This window comes from Gopherus evgoodei, chromosome 6, assembly GCF_007399415.2.
Source record: "Gopherus evgoodei ecotype Sinaloan lineage chromosome 6, rGopEvg1_v1.p, whole genome shotgun sequence".
Classification (NCBI taxonomy): Eukaryota; Metazoa; Chordata; order Testudines; family Testudinidae; genus Gopherus; species Gopherus evgoodei.
In genome coordinates this window covers 83,055,091-83,069,554 of record NC_044327.1, presented here as the reverse complement: position 1 = coordinate 83,069,554, position 14,464 = coordinate 83,055,091, and the positions used below count along the sequence as shown (strand labels likewise).

At 39.1% G+C, this 14,464-nt stretch overlaps 1 protein-coding gene across 2 annotated transcripts in view; it reads right to left on the bottom strand.

The window, feature by feature from the left end:
* Window positions 1-12,447, bottom strand: part of HAPLN1 (hyaluronan and proteoglycan link protein 1) — a 103,379-nt gene extending 90,932 nt beyond the window's left edge. The window contains exon 1 of one of the 2 annotated variants that reach the window (XM_030567733.1): window positions 12,250-12,447. The gene's annotated coding sequence lies outside the window, so the exon portion shown is untranslated. Of the gene's footprint in view, window positions 1-12,156; window positions 12,216-12,249 lie in introns of those variants that run through there. The other variant, XM_030567736.1, reaches the window with a different exon arrangement.
* Between the last annotated feature and the right edge of the window lie 2,017 nt (window positions 12,448-14,464).

Below are 14,464 nucleotides of genomic sequence, written 5' to 3'. Positions count from 1 at the left end.
ACTTGGTCTAAAATTAAGTTATAAGGTTTCTGGGGCAGGGATCATGACCTATTTTTACAGTAAAGCAAACTTTCTGGGTGCTGTATCAATCTAACTAAGGTACTTATCTGGCCCCTCACTACCACAGTTGCTGAGTGGCTCATAATTTTTAATGTATTTATTTTCACAACACTCTCTGAGGTAGGGAAGTGCTATTACCCCCATTTGGCATATGGGGGACATTGGCACAGATTGTGGGGTTTGTAAAGGGGACTTAGGCACCTAACTGCCCTGTTAGGTACATAACTCCAATATGTAGACATCACTGGCATTCACAAAATCACTTTTCAGCTGCTGCCTAACCCTGCAGGTGCCTAATGTCCCTTAGAGCCTAAGTTTACACTGATAAAGACCCCCAGGTGTATAAATTTTGGTGTGTGGGCATGTGTGGAGCCACTGAAGTCCTGACACCCAGCAGATCTTTGCCTAATTCACACATGAACCCCAACAGGATCTATAAACTGTCCTCACCTATCTTGCCTTTTGGGGCCTGATCCAGTAGACATGTTCATGGCATACTTAACTCCATATAAAAGATGCTGGAAGAGGAGCCCAGTGGCAAAAGCACTCACTTATTCATTGGACCTGGGTCTCCCATTTCCCGGCAGGTTACAAAGTCATTCTAATGCACTCATTGTGCGAATGAATATTTAATTATTCATACAAAATAGAACAGATTCAGCTGGAAAGACACCTACCCCAGACTACTCCATAGCCCAGTGGCTAGGGCACTTACATGGGAGGGTCTCTGCTCTATATCAGACAGTGTTGGGCTTTGAACCTGGATACTACACACCCTGAGTGAGTGCTTCAACCCCTTCTTATAAGGTTATAACCACTGAAACATCACCTTCTCAGCCCGTTTTCCATAAACAAAACCCCATTAACCTCACTTAGGTGCCCAACTCCAAAAGAGGGTTCACAATTCCAAGCCCAAGTGGAGAAAGGTATTTCCCTCAGGCCTGGTGTTGGGCATCAAATTCCCTTTGTGGGGCAGGGCTTAGGTCCCACTTCTTGCTTTGTCATCTGAGAGGTGAATTTAATAACTCAGACTCCATGCATTTCACCACACAACACCAATTATTCTGGCTGTATATGGGTTACTAGCTCCCTGTTCAGCATGCTGGCTTTTTTGAGGGCCCTAACTCTCTCCATGAGGACCTACGTGGCTTGCTCAAGGTCACACAGGCATAGGTGCCGACTTGTGGGTGCTCCAGGGCTGGAGTACCCATGGGGAAAAATTGGTGGGTTCTACCAGCAGCTCCCCGCTCCCCCCACCATAGCCCACCTCCTCCCCTGAGCGCACCACATGCCCACTTTCCCCCACTAACTCCCAGCACTTGCGGCAAGCGCTAGGAGGGAGAAGGGGGAACGCGGCATGCTCAGGGAAGAGGTGGAGCCAGAGTGGGGATTGAGGAAGGGGTCCAACAGTGGCAGGGAGAGGGCAGAGCTGGTTCAAGGACTTTGGGGAAGGGGTTGGAATGGGGCTGGGGCATGGGCGGGGCAGGGGTGGAGTTTGGGCAGGGCCTAGGGTCGCAAGCACCAACTGGTGCCAGGGAAAGTTGGCACCTATGCACACAGGCAGTCTGTGGCTAAACAGAGAATTGGGGTTGGGTTTCCAGTGTCCCAAGCTAATGACTTAGCTGTTGGGCTATTCTTCCTCCCCAGAACAATTAATAGATAAGGAAACTAATTAAAAGAAAATAAATAATGTCTGTTCACAGATCCCCGTGTGCTCTTTCCAATTAATATTATTCTATATTCTCTCTGCTGACATAGCAGCTACAATTACCACTTTTAAATGGCAAGGTGTTAACTCCATAGCAATAATGATTCCTTGCAAGTCCTTTGCTGACACTACAGTCTGCATGGAAAAGTTCTCAACCCCAGTGGCAGACAGTTAATATGCAGCGAGGTGATGGAGCTTGGAATATCACTCAAGTTTCTTGATTAGTAATTATCCTATAATTTCCTCCAGCAATTAAATGGAAAATTTTACTAAATTGTGCAGTGATCTCTCTACCTTGCACTTAACTTATCTACTTTGTACACCTGTGGTTTTGGACATATTCTTATGCTGTTTTATTTCATATTGAAGAAAATGGTGCAAGGGTCAATTCTATTTGGCTTACTCTAGTCACTGGTCAGGAATATACACCCATGTGAAGTGGTTGGGCCTTGCCATTTTGTGGTTAAAAGTTACATGGCACACAAAAGATGCTTTCTGCATGGAATCAAACATGATGTATCCATAGCTTTCTGTTTAGTGGGAGGAGCTGAACTGAAAGTCAAAGTCAAAAACAATTCAAAGCTGCATGGGGAAGGGGTAACCGAAGATCTGCCTTAGGGAAGAGAGGTCATGAAAATGAGATTATCTGGAACTAACTAAAACTAGAGATTAGGACTATGCAACATTTAAAAAAATATTTACCTGAGAAAGGGGGAGTTTTCTTTCCCCATCTCTGTTGTGTTGTTTGGGGAAGAGAGTTTTGTAGCTTCAATTTCCCTCCTCTTTGGAGCACTTCTTTGTAGATCGACCCCAGTCATAAGGTTTGATGTGGTTGGTAAACTTTGAACTTCTGGTTGCATGACCCTTTCTTTTTCCCTCAGGATAATCCCCAGATTAAAGGAGCTGTTAGTCTGAGAGATTTACTATTATCTCATATTGCCCTCACCTCCTTGTCTCTGGCTGTTGAATATCCAACAATCAGGAAGGTACCCATCACCATTTTAGCCAAAATTAATGACTCCCTTGGTAGTATTCCCAGGACCCCAATTGATACATATGGAAATAATGCAGAATAGAGTTTTACTGTAGGAATTTAAAGTCTCCCTTCTATAACTGACAACCCCAAGCTTTGAAAAATCATGAGATCACCTAAAAATAATGAGATTTTAAAAATGATAAATTTTGAGGGCTTATTTATTTATTTGTCTCCTGTTTTTTTAAACTTTAGGGTTCACGTGTTCAAGCTTTTTTCTGCAAGCATAAAGGCTAGAGACTTATTTTAAATGGAAATTGAGCTTCTCATACAATCATATGACTCCAGAAGCTGTGGCTCTAAAAACACACTAGATATGAAAATTGCAAGAGTGGGCAACACAACCCGTTGCACTTCCTGCGGAATCTGACCCAGTATTTTACACTGAACTTAAACTTTAATGTTTATAAAATATGAGCCAGCTGCTCCCCATAGTGACGCCAGCTTAAATCCCCCATATCATCCCCATGATCATCATTCCCATATACAAGGTGTTTATGCATATGAAAAAGAAGCAACATCAGTAGTATTTGTGGGCTGAAGAGACCCCTTAATTTGCCTATTTTGCTCAAACATATTTGCATATTGCACATTATACAGCTATGGCCTGACTCTGCAAACTCTTAATCACAGTCGTAGGGCCAGATTATTGCTCATGCTACAGACCTGGAGCAGTAGAAAAGGACTGTAAACTTCCTCTAACTGGACATGAAGGAATCCTTGATTCATGAAGAGCCAGTGTAGCTTTGTCTATGCCACACCCTCCTGACCATGGTGGCATGGGGACAGGAGGGGATAGAACCAGAGCTCTGGAACGAGGACTACTGCAAACTGACATAATTTAGAGCAGCTCTGAGGCTAAACTTAGGTTGGGAACTGAATTGGCTCCTGCCAGCCACACAGCTACCCTCCTTTCAGCTGTTGTTTGTGTTCAAAAGGTTTTGCCTCATGAGCAGGCTGCTGCTTTCATGCAGTTTTTATTATCTTTTTATATGTGCGACACCCTATAAAACTGTATAGTGATCATAGAAATAAAAATGACTGACAGAGCGTGTATAAAATATGTAAATTACAGATTCACTGGCAGTTTCCTATGTAATAAAAGATGAGTCACTGAATGGCACTTTTAGCAAAGTGGATAGGGTATTTCTGAGATAGATTTTTTGTACACTCTGTCCACAGAACTATATATAGATTTGCCCAAACCCACAATCAGCCAGAAGGAAGTAGACATATTTCATTGCTATAGTGCCAGGAGAAGGGTGAAAGTCAAACAAAATGAAGCTATTCAGTAGTGGTGCAGTACTGTCCCAACATCCCTCAGATAAAACAACAGCATCTGCATCAATCATCTGGTGTACCAAAAATAAAAATCACTATCACCAAACAATTTGACAAGATCAATGTCCTCTGGCTTGCAAATAAATGTCTCTGCTTTGTTTTGACATTCACAATATTCTCCATAAATGGTATAGCTATTCCTCTGATAGCAGGAGAAAATTATCCTGTGTCAATGCTCTATTCAAGTGGCATTATCTCCTAATTACCTCTACATTTTTGCTGATATTTATCCTTTCTGAAGTATAGTAACGCTAAGCTTTCTATCAACCTGTTTCCCGCGATGAATCCTTGAATGCAGTGAAAAGAATAGTCAAAGATTCCTTTTTCATGTCATCTCAGAATTTCAATATGAGATAAAAAGAAAAACTCTTTGGGTACATTTATTTGGATTAGTGTTTGTTATTTTGGAGTCAAATGGGAGCTGAAATGTAGCTGAGAAGATCATGTAGTTAAATGGGTACAGACAACAAATAGCAACCCTTTCCTGGAGGAACCACTCAGTGTATGAGCCTGTGGAAGTCTTCTGAAATTGTTAGGCTACTTCTAAAACCCTGCAAATCTGAACATGTAAAAACTCATATTATAGCATGCAGATTGAGGGAGGGGCAGATTTTTCAAAGGCACAGATGTGTGAGGTGTTAACTTCGCATCGATTTTCAAAAGGAATTGTCTCCCTACTCCTAACTGCCTTTTGTGCCTCTGAAAATTTCCCCCAACCAATCAGATGTCTGATTACATCTTTCTAAATTGGTATGCTGTTAATCCACATGAAAGTTCAAATTCAAGTTCAACTAGAGTAGAGAGGGTGCTTTTGAAACTCTAACCTGTTGTACTTCAGTTAACTCATCTGGGGGGAAAAAAAGTGTAAAAAGCAGGAATTCATTGAAAAGCATATGCAACAGCTGAGTTGAGGTGGGTGGAGGGGGAATTCCCAGGATAAATTGCACATTAAAAATATCAAGAATGAAAGTGACACTTGGACAAAACTATCTGCAAAGCCATACAAGATGTAAATCAAAATGGAGCTCACTATGTTATGAGGCTATGGCATCTTTTCCCATAGGCAAATACAATGGACTAGGAAGAATTACTGACTGTTGTGTTTTAAATAGGTATTCAATTATGAACAGGGAATTAAAGAAATGGTCAACATGATTAATTTTATTTGGTAAAATACCAACTGGTGGTGCAACTACTGGTGGTAAAGGGAGATGTTTGGCCTCATGTGCAGACATTTTACTATCCTGTTGATGGTCCTCTCCATGCATTTTCATGTCTGAAGGTACGTACACCTTTCACTCCTGGTTCACACTAATTTTTAATATGGCTGCATCAGTGGTTTCTGAATATACAGAGAGCCTATATATGTTCTCACTTTGATGCAACTCTGAAGAAATTAAACTGATGTCAGTGGAATTATTCTGGATTTAAACCAACGTAAGTATGAACAGAACTTGACCCACTCTGACCAGATGGAAATCAGTGTACATGGTTTTAATAAATACTGTAATGATATAATGTTATCAATAAAATCTAGAAAGGAACTGAAAGGTGGCCTTAGGACACCTTTCCATTCTTCCTCTCCCTCCCATCATTTCTTTGTTACTGAAGTGCCCACCCAGTCTCCAGAATACATTAGAGTAGTAGGAGAGCTTATATATGTGTGTGTCATGCACACACACACAAACATGTACCCACATAAATAAAGTTTTATTTTCAGTAATACAGTGCTCCAAAAGCAACACACAACAGTAGGTTAGTAAAAAAAATCTGTCTGACTAGTCAGTGCAAAATGAAATCCAGTTAGGAGCAATCATTTGTAAGAATAAAGAAGAAAATGATATTATCAAGGATATGTAGTAGTTACGTTTCTATGAGTAGGCAAAACTTGACATGCTCCAGATTTCTAGAAATTTTGAAGCACATTTTATGTAAGAAGAACAATTATATATTCATTAGTTTGTCTTCTTGTACAGTAAATTTAAAATATGAAACTTTTCTATTGTATGTCCTATACCTGTAACGTGAAAATGCTGGAATAAGTTGTTTGCCGTGTTGTGTTGCTGCCACAAGGTGGCAGTACAGTAATGATATGGTGTTACAAACAAATAAATAGTGTAGCTGTAGCTAGAGTAAGAAGCAATTGGAATTTGTCTAATAATTACACTGCCTGGCTGAATTATTCTTTCTGATATGCCACTTTTAAAACTTTATTTTGGGTTGAATGTTATTATATGTTCACATTTATGTTACTATAGACACCAACAACTTTGGAATGTATCTTTAAATATTTTCTTATTCTAAATGTTTTAAATATTATATGGATTTGTATTTCATTTACTGAATTATGCAGATATTTTGTTGTAAAATTAACCTTGACATTGATATTCTGGGAAGTAAAGTACAGAACATATGTGCAAGACTTCAGTAAGAGTTAGATTTTCTTAAATATTAATAGCTGAACAATTATTCATTTTCAATTTTTCTGTAGCTTCCAGCAATTTAGCCTTTCAGTATTTTCTCATTCTGCCAGCCTAAGTAAAATCAATTCACGTATTAAGCATATATATTCATTAATTACAGATATAACCATTTTAGGCCCTAGTCCCGCAAACCTTTGAACACATGCATAACTTTACTCACAAAAGCAGCTGTATAGAAGTCAATGGAGTTACTAATGTACATACAGTTTTGCATATGTAAACGTTTGCAGGACTGGAGTTGTACATGTTTCTTTTCGTTCATCCAATTTGTGAATAAAGGACCAAAATCCTACAAACACTTATGCAGGCAACTTTATTCACATGGGTAGCCTCCTTTAAATCCCATTAGAGTTCCCATTAACATCAATTGAGTCCTCGTGGCAGCAAAGCTACTCATATGGTGGTTTGTAGGATCTGGCCCTAAGTGAATGAAGCTGCATTGTGCCATGGCTTTCATGGAGATGGGCTCCAAAACAGTGACAAGGAGTGCTTGCCACCAACCATGGAAATAAGGGAGATGCCAGTTAAAAAACAATTTAAAGTAATAACCAATGTGCTGAAAACCAAAGACCAGCAACAGCCTGAAATTTAAAACAACAGATTTTCTATCATCAGGATCTGATGAAAAAATTACACATTCCAAAAGAGAGTGCACTTGAAGGCGCACATCCCCTCCCCCTATATATATATTCTTTATCCTTTATGGTGCCTCAGACATGGTAATATACACATATATAAGGTATTACCATGTGTAAGGCACCACAGAGAGTAAAGAAAATATATTATAAATCTTTTGTAGATATTATAATTCAATATCGTGAATTAGGCTTTATTTGATACAGTTTAGCTGATCTGATAACTCACCAAGAAATACAATATTGGTAAAATAACATAACGCTAAAAATGGAAAGCCTTCTTTAACACATCCATCACCTTGCTTGTAAAAATGTGGGCTGAAAATGATCAACCCTAAATTTGAACCATCACTAAATAATTCTTCTCTCTTCTCCATCAAAGCATTTGTTTTCTGCTACTCGGATTTCTGCCAAACACATCTCTAATCTAACCTGTCTCCACTGCCCATATGTTCCTTGTATCCTGTAAGCCTTTAAAATAATTAAGAGATACTGTTAATGGAATGCTATTGCAAGATAATGGTCTCTTGCTATTAGATAAATGTCAAGATGACATTTTTTTTCCAAGCAAGAGGTACATATCCAGTAACAATTTTCTGTTCCAGTGATTTTATTTCCATTCTATCACATGATTAATGATGTAGATTCTGTCATTACATCTGATGCGCACTGCTGCAGAAGAATGACGGTGAGGTAATGTGCCATTAGTAAAAAAGCTTCACTGTGGGACAGACTTTATGGCCTAACAAGGATTCTCTTTACTTCAATTCGGGTTTGATTCCTAGTCGTGGTTCCAGCTGTTCTCAATAAAAATTTTAAATCTATCTACTCCACCTACGAAGCATGCAATCAAATCAATTAGCACATTTTCTGATGAATCATTTTATCTTCTCCAACTTAAATTGGTAAACTTCACCTGATCTGTGGTAGAGCAAATTTCCCCCTGGCTTCAGCCATGAGCTCAGGCGTCATGTTAACAGCCTACTACAGCTCTTGAAAAAACTTTTCAAAGCACCCAGTGGAGGCTTCAAACAGATTACTGTTCTGTGATTTCTTAATATTTCTTTTAAATGTTTGTTTTCAGAGCAACTGATCATGTTCAAGATTTCCACTCTGTCATGATAATTACAGAGAAACAAATAACCTGTTTTGAAGCTCTGTGAATGAAAAGGACAGTTTATTCTATACTGTGTCAGCATTGCCATTTCCTTTACTATTCAGTTTGTGACAAAAGTCAGGGGTGGCTGAAGTGTACAGGGCTTGATGCCACAAGATATTTATTGAGTAGTCTCAATACTCATTTGAGCCAATACAATTTGAGGGTGCTTTGCTGTACTTCCCAGAAATGAGACTTTTAGTTGGCTCCATAGGCCAGGTTTCAGTGGTTGCCACTTGAGTTCCAAACAGGTTATGGGTAGGCAGGTAGCCAGAAGATGACATGGTCTGGAAGTCCACTCTCAAAGTGCAGACTGAGGAGCAGATTCTCAGCTGGTGTAAGTTCTCACCACTCCATTAACTTCCATGGAGCAATGATAATTTACATCACCTGAGGATCTATAACTAAATGAGGAAACCAGTGGACCAAGAAACATATTCCCCTTCCCCAATGAAGGGAAGAGATGGGGAGGTCCAAGGGAAGGAAAGAACATTAGGAAGAGGCTGAGGAACAGAGAGGAACAAGATGGGGGGAGAATCAGAAAAAGGAAGGGGGAGAGGCTGAGGACCCTTTTCTGGGGAAATGGTCAAATATTTTCATTGCCTATTGCTGGCAAGGAAAGAAATATTTAGTGCCAAAAAATATTTTTATTAGCACCACATTCTGCTTCGTAAAGAAGTTTTTGGAAGCACTGCTGGAGGTACCTTTGAAACACTTACTGCTGATCTTTATCCCTTCCTGTTGGAATATTAGTACAAAACCCCTAAACACTTCACTTCTTTCATATATGCTTAAAATACAGTAAATGCCAGACTATATGTGAGCTGTGAGTATTAGTTACTGCATGATTTAATTACCCCTTGGAAACAGCTAAAGCTCTATTGGTGTCAAATTATGTTAAACTGGAATTAAACTGATCTTTACTGCAACCAACTAATATTTCTCTCTCACTCACTCTCTCTCTCTCCCCCCTCCTCTCTCTCTCTCTCTCTCTTACACACACACACACACACACACACACACACACACACACACACACACACACACACAGTTAGCTGGTGCCTCATGCTAAAACTAAATAAAGTTGACTTGTTATTGTTAAGTAATGCACTAGATTAGTTACAGATGTGTGGAAAGTTAAAAAAATAGAAGATGATACTGTAGTGAAAGCACAATTTGAAACATCCACTAGGTGGCACACAGTGACCATGTTTAAGTCATCTTATCTTCACAAAACCTCCCATTCATAGACTAAATAAAGAACAGCATTATTAATTTATACCATTGCATCCACCCTATACCTAATATTTGTTTAGCCAGCTGTTTCCTCTAATCCTCCACAAATGCCATTGATTGAAATCCTAAATATATTCAGACATTTTTACCCCAAAGAACATTTTGTTACCTACAAATTACAAGCTACCTTTTCAAGTGCATGACTGTATTCTACAGTTACTCACAGTGGAGCCAGAATGTCTAATAATTCCTTACAAGCAACAGAAGAAGCTTGTAATCTGAAAATGATTTTTTTCCAAAATTTACATTTAATTTTTTGGGAAATTTAATTGACAAATTGCTCATTTAAAAATGCAATATATGAAGTGCCCAATATTTCAACATCTAATGAGAATTTATGTACCACTTCAATAGAAAAGCATATAAAAAGAAACAAATATTAATTCAGACCAAAGCGCTTAGTTCTTGTCATTACTTGCTATATCTCTCAATATGATTAAGATATGATACCAATAATAACACGTTGCACTTGTGTATTCACTTTTCACCTGAAGATCTCCAAGCACTTCATAAAGGATGGACCAATGTTATTTTCCCCATTTTATAGAGGAGTAGGGAGGTTAAGTGATTGATCAAGGGCACAAAGCAAGGCAGGATTTGAATTCAGCTCTCTTGGTTCCAAAGCCCATGCTTAGAGACCCCTATACTCTTTTCCTGTAACATTTCTACATTAACTCTGGAGACTCTGAGGTCTTCCCAATCTGCCAGAAAATGTCCTTCCCACCTTATTACACACAGAGAGAACAACAAGGATGTTGTTAGGACCCTCTCAAATCTGTAATTTCAGAAACCATTCCTGTATAAGCGCAACTCGGTGTACTACCCTAGACCCTTCTTACAAGCACTAGCTGTGTTATCCCTGCCAAAAGAAAGTGAGAGGAAACAACCCAGCAGGGATATAATGAAATGATTCTTTACTGTGCAAATCTCTGCAATACTTTTGAATTATACTGTCAGTCTTTTCTCTGAAACAGAAAATTGCTGTAGCTAAATGCTTCACTTCATATCAAAATGGTGTTTCTCCTTTCAAACTCCTCAGATATTCAGGGTTCTTATTAGGATGACAGGCCTTTTGGCTCATTTTCATTGCAGACCAGCAATGTCTTGATTACTGCATTGGCTTTATTATTTATTTCAGTTAAGAAAGCAGTTGTTCGCCACTGAACTCAATTTTCCCCTTTTGTAATGATTGTCAGTTCGGTGGATAGCTAATCTGAAATGTAATATTACATTAGTTTTTTACATTAAAAGATTGTACATATGGGTGAGAACCTTAGCCAGTAAAACTCAATGGCACTTGGCTCCTCACCACTTACACTTCTTTGGCATCTGCATTTTCAAATATCAAATGTCAAGTTTCTCTTATCATTAACAAAACTAATGAAAATTGTATTGCTAACTTCATACTTATACTCAATGAAACATGCCTGCATAAATATTAAAAACTCATTTACATTTTAGTAAAGTTCATTTGTAGTGAATCAATATTACATTCAACTTTAAGAAATTAATTCATACGATCCTTTTTTTTTCTTCAAGTACTGCTAACTTTCAAGAAACTCCTCAAAGTTTGTTTGACTGTATGACGTCATACATACATACACATCCATGTATACATTCCACACTGAACATTCCTAACTGCAATGTCTGTATTGTGTATTTTTCCAGTGACAAAGGAATGTAAAGCAATATGACAACTTAATTCGAACACATTACACAAGTTCATTCCAACTAAACACTTGCATCTAAACCATCCATAGCCAACACTTCTGATTTTGGCATGAGGAGCATTTGGAATGAGCGTTTTCTACTTTCAACAATAAAAAACAAATAAACATTTATTGAAGCTAAATAGCTATTATAGCATCTATAAATCTCAGAGATTTAACTTTGATGATACTAGCAATTTATATGTTATCTCAAGTTTCCGTTGACAATAGGCAAAATATGTTGAAACAACGATGGATCATACCAGATTCTTTCCCCATCTAATACGATCACTCCTAAAGCAATGGGTGGGACAAACACATTCACAACTCTTCAGCTTTTCATTCAGCCCACACTATCCTCCCCTTCCCAAATCCTGTAAACTATTTTAACAGGATTTTAACAGATGCGGAAGTTACCTCTCGGAAACATTAATCTCTGTGAAATGTATAGTCTCACAGGAGAAAACCAGTGGACTAAACTATGCCATTTTCATATTTCAAACAGAATCTGCGGTTGCAATATGATCTCTCATCTCATCTATTAACACAGCGCACTTAAAGTCAGATAAACGGAGGGTAGTCAATTTCAAGCCCTCTCTCCCACTTTTGCCAAACTAGAGCTCTTCAAAATCCTGTTAGGACACGATCATAGCCGATGCCTTGAGATATTACCTGCTGGATACCATACATCTGAAAGAAAGTCTTTCCCCCCGAAAAAAAATGTTTTGTTTTTACCTTTTCCAGAGCTCCAAAGTCAAGATGCTCTCAAAACTCCACAGCAGTTTGAAACGGAGGACACAAAATGCAGAGCAAGTTTTTGGTGCTCACCTTAAGTTTGTGTGTGCAGGATATGTCCAGAATGTCTCTTTGTGACTCTGGATGGCAGAGGTCCTGATTCAGGGAAGAGGGAGCCACTTTCTCACCGAGAGGGAAAGAAAAGCACCACGTCACAAGTTAAGTACGGCTCCAAGAGTTAATTACAGCCCAACGTGCATTCAAACCCCAGGAACGAGTGCCCAGAGAGGCTGGAACACCGCGGCGTCTCAATACAGCGCACTGTCCCTTCACATCTGTCCTGACGTCCTCCTCTCTATGAGTGTCCCGATGTCCTGCCCTCCTCAGCAGCTAAAAATTTCCCTCACACCACATGCACGCCCCAGGTTAAAAACAAAGTGAGCAATTGACAGAGTTTTTTTCACAGGAAGGGATTACTCAAGTGAGAGTGCCTGACACCCTCCGAAACACGATACTTCACACAACTTGTCTCTCTATTCCCCCAAGCCCCTTTCCCCTTTACATCTAGAGATGGGAAGATGCTCTTTTCTGGAAAAGAAAGTAAGTGAAGCGGTGAGATAAGAGGGGAATGGGAAAGCTGGATCTAACTGGATCTTGCTGGGGTTTGGCCCCAAGCCCCAAACTGTACAATCAAACCAGAGAACAACTCAAAGCCCCAACTATTACAACAAGGAGAGTCCCACTGAGCCACAGCATGAGTGTCACAAAAACCTGGATCTGGCAACATTTTGGCTCCAAGCCCTAATTTTAACCCCCTAAAGAGAAAACAGTCTAGCTAGTCCTAGGGCACCAAAAATATCTGCTGTATCATGTGGGATGAGCGTTGCAAAAACCTATCTGCTTGATCCATGCAATGGTTGTCCCTCACCTGGTTCACTATGCCAAATTCCATGACATGAAATGAGTGGAAACCTAGATGCTACTACTGCACCATTTTATTTATTTGTTTATTTATTTTTTGTCCCTGCACATGAATAGTACACAAACCCAGATCTAGCACCTGGATTCGTCTAGATCTTGGCATCTTTAGGGCCCAAATCATATAATTTAAATAGAAAAAAAGTATAATTGTTTCTAATTTACTGGGGGGGAGGAGGAGAGATCCTATTGCATCCTGGCCAGATAGCACTAAAAACAAGTATCTGATACCTGGATCCTGTCTGACCCCTAACACTCTTACTGTCTAAATCGAGAAAAAAATGTAACAGCTTGCTATAAGAGAAAATTCAGACTCTGTTGGAAACTGGCACATTAACACTGCAAAATATGTATCCAGCACTTGGATTCAGTCACTTATGTTTTCCCCAAGCCCCACAATTTACCTGCTAAACACAGAAGTGCAACTGCAGAAATCCAGATGTTGATGCATCACCAGAATACCAGCACTTGACGCCTGCTGGATCTTACCATTTTTTGGCCCTCAAGTTCCTAAATTCTACCATCAAAATAGGCAATACATGTTGTCAAGACTACTGGACTAGAAAATTCCAGCCAGTCACAAATCCTAGTGCAAGACTAGTACAAATGCATGTACCTTGCTCCAGGGCCTTGCCAGATCCAACATATTTTTTACCACAAACCTCTAAACTTTACTGCACAAATAAAAACTAAGTTTAGCTGTTCCACTTCCACTATAAAAAACCTGTCCCTGATACATTCTGGCACATGAGCACTTGAAAATATTTGAATAGGGGACTGAGTCCAGCAAGGTCCAGGCCATATCTCCCAACTAAAAGAGGTTTTCTTTCTAGAGAGACAGTTATTGTAGTTATCCTTTTAGAGCTGAAAAGCTATATCCTATGCCACTGAGAGTGTCAAAGTAGTCTAGACACACATCTTCCATTTAAATAGGATTAAAAATCATGGAAGATCTAAGGGATTTAGACACATCTTCCATTAATTGTAAACATATTTAAATGGAAGATGTTTCTAATTTCCTTATAGACTGCTTTGAAAATCTCTGTCAAGAGTGGATCAACTAAAACTACATAGAATGTGATCATCCAATCAGACCAATCCAATTGGAAAATTTCCTGTTATGGAATGAAATTTGTTTGTATCTAGACAGATCAGGATGACAAATTTGGATTATTGTGACTTCACTGAAACACAATGCATGGAATTATTTTATAGGAGAGGATGGTAACATCATGGTCTAAAATCTCTCCTACTGCATCAAATGATTATGTTTGTGCTGTATTCATGAATGGAAGGCCAACAATTGGATGGATCTCACAGGATTCCTGTC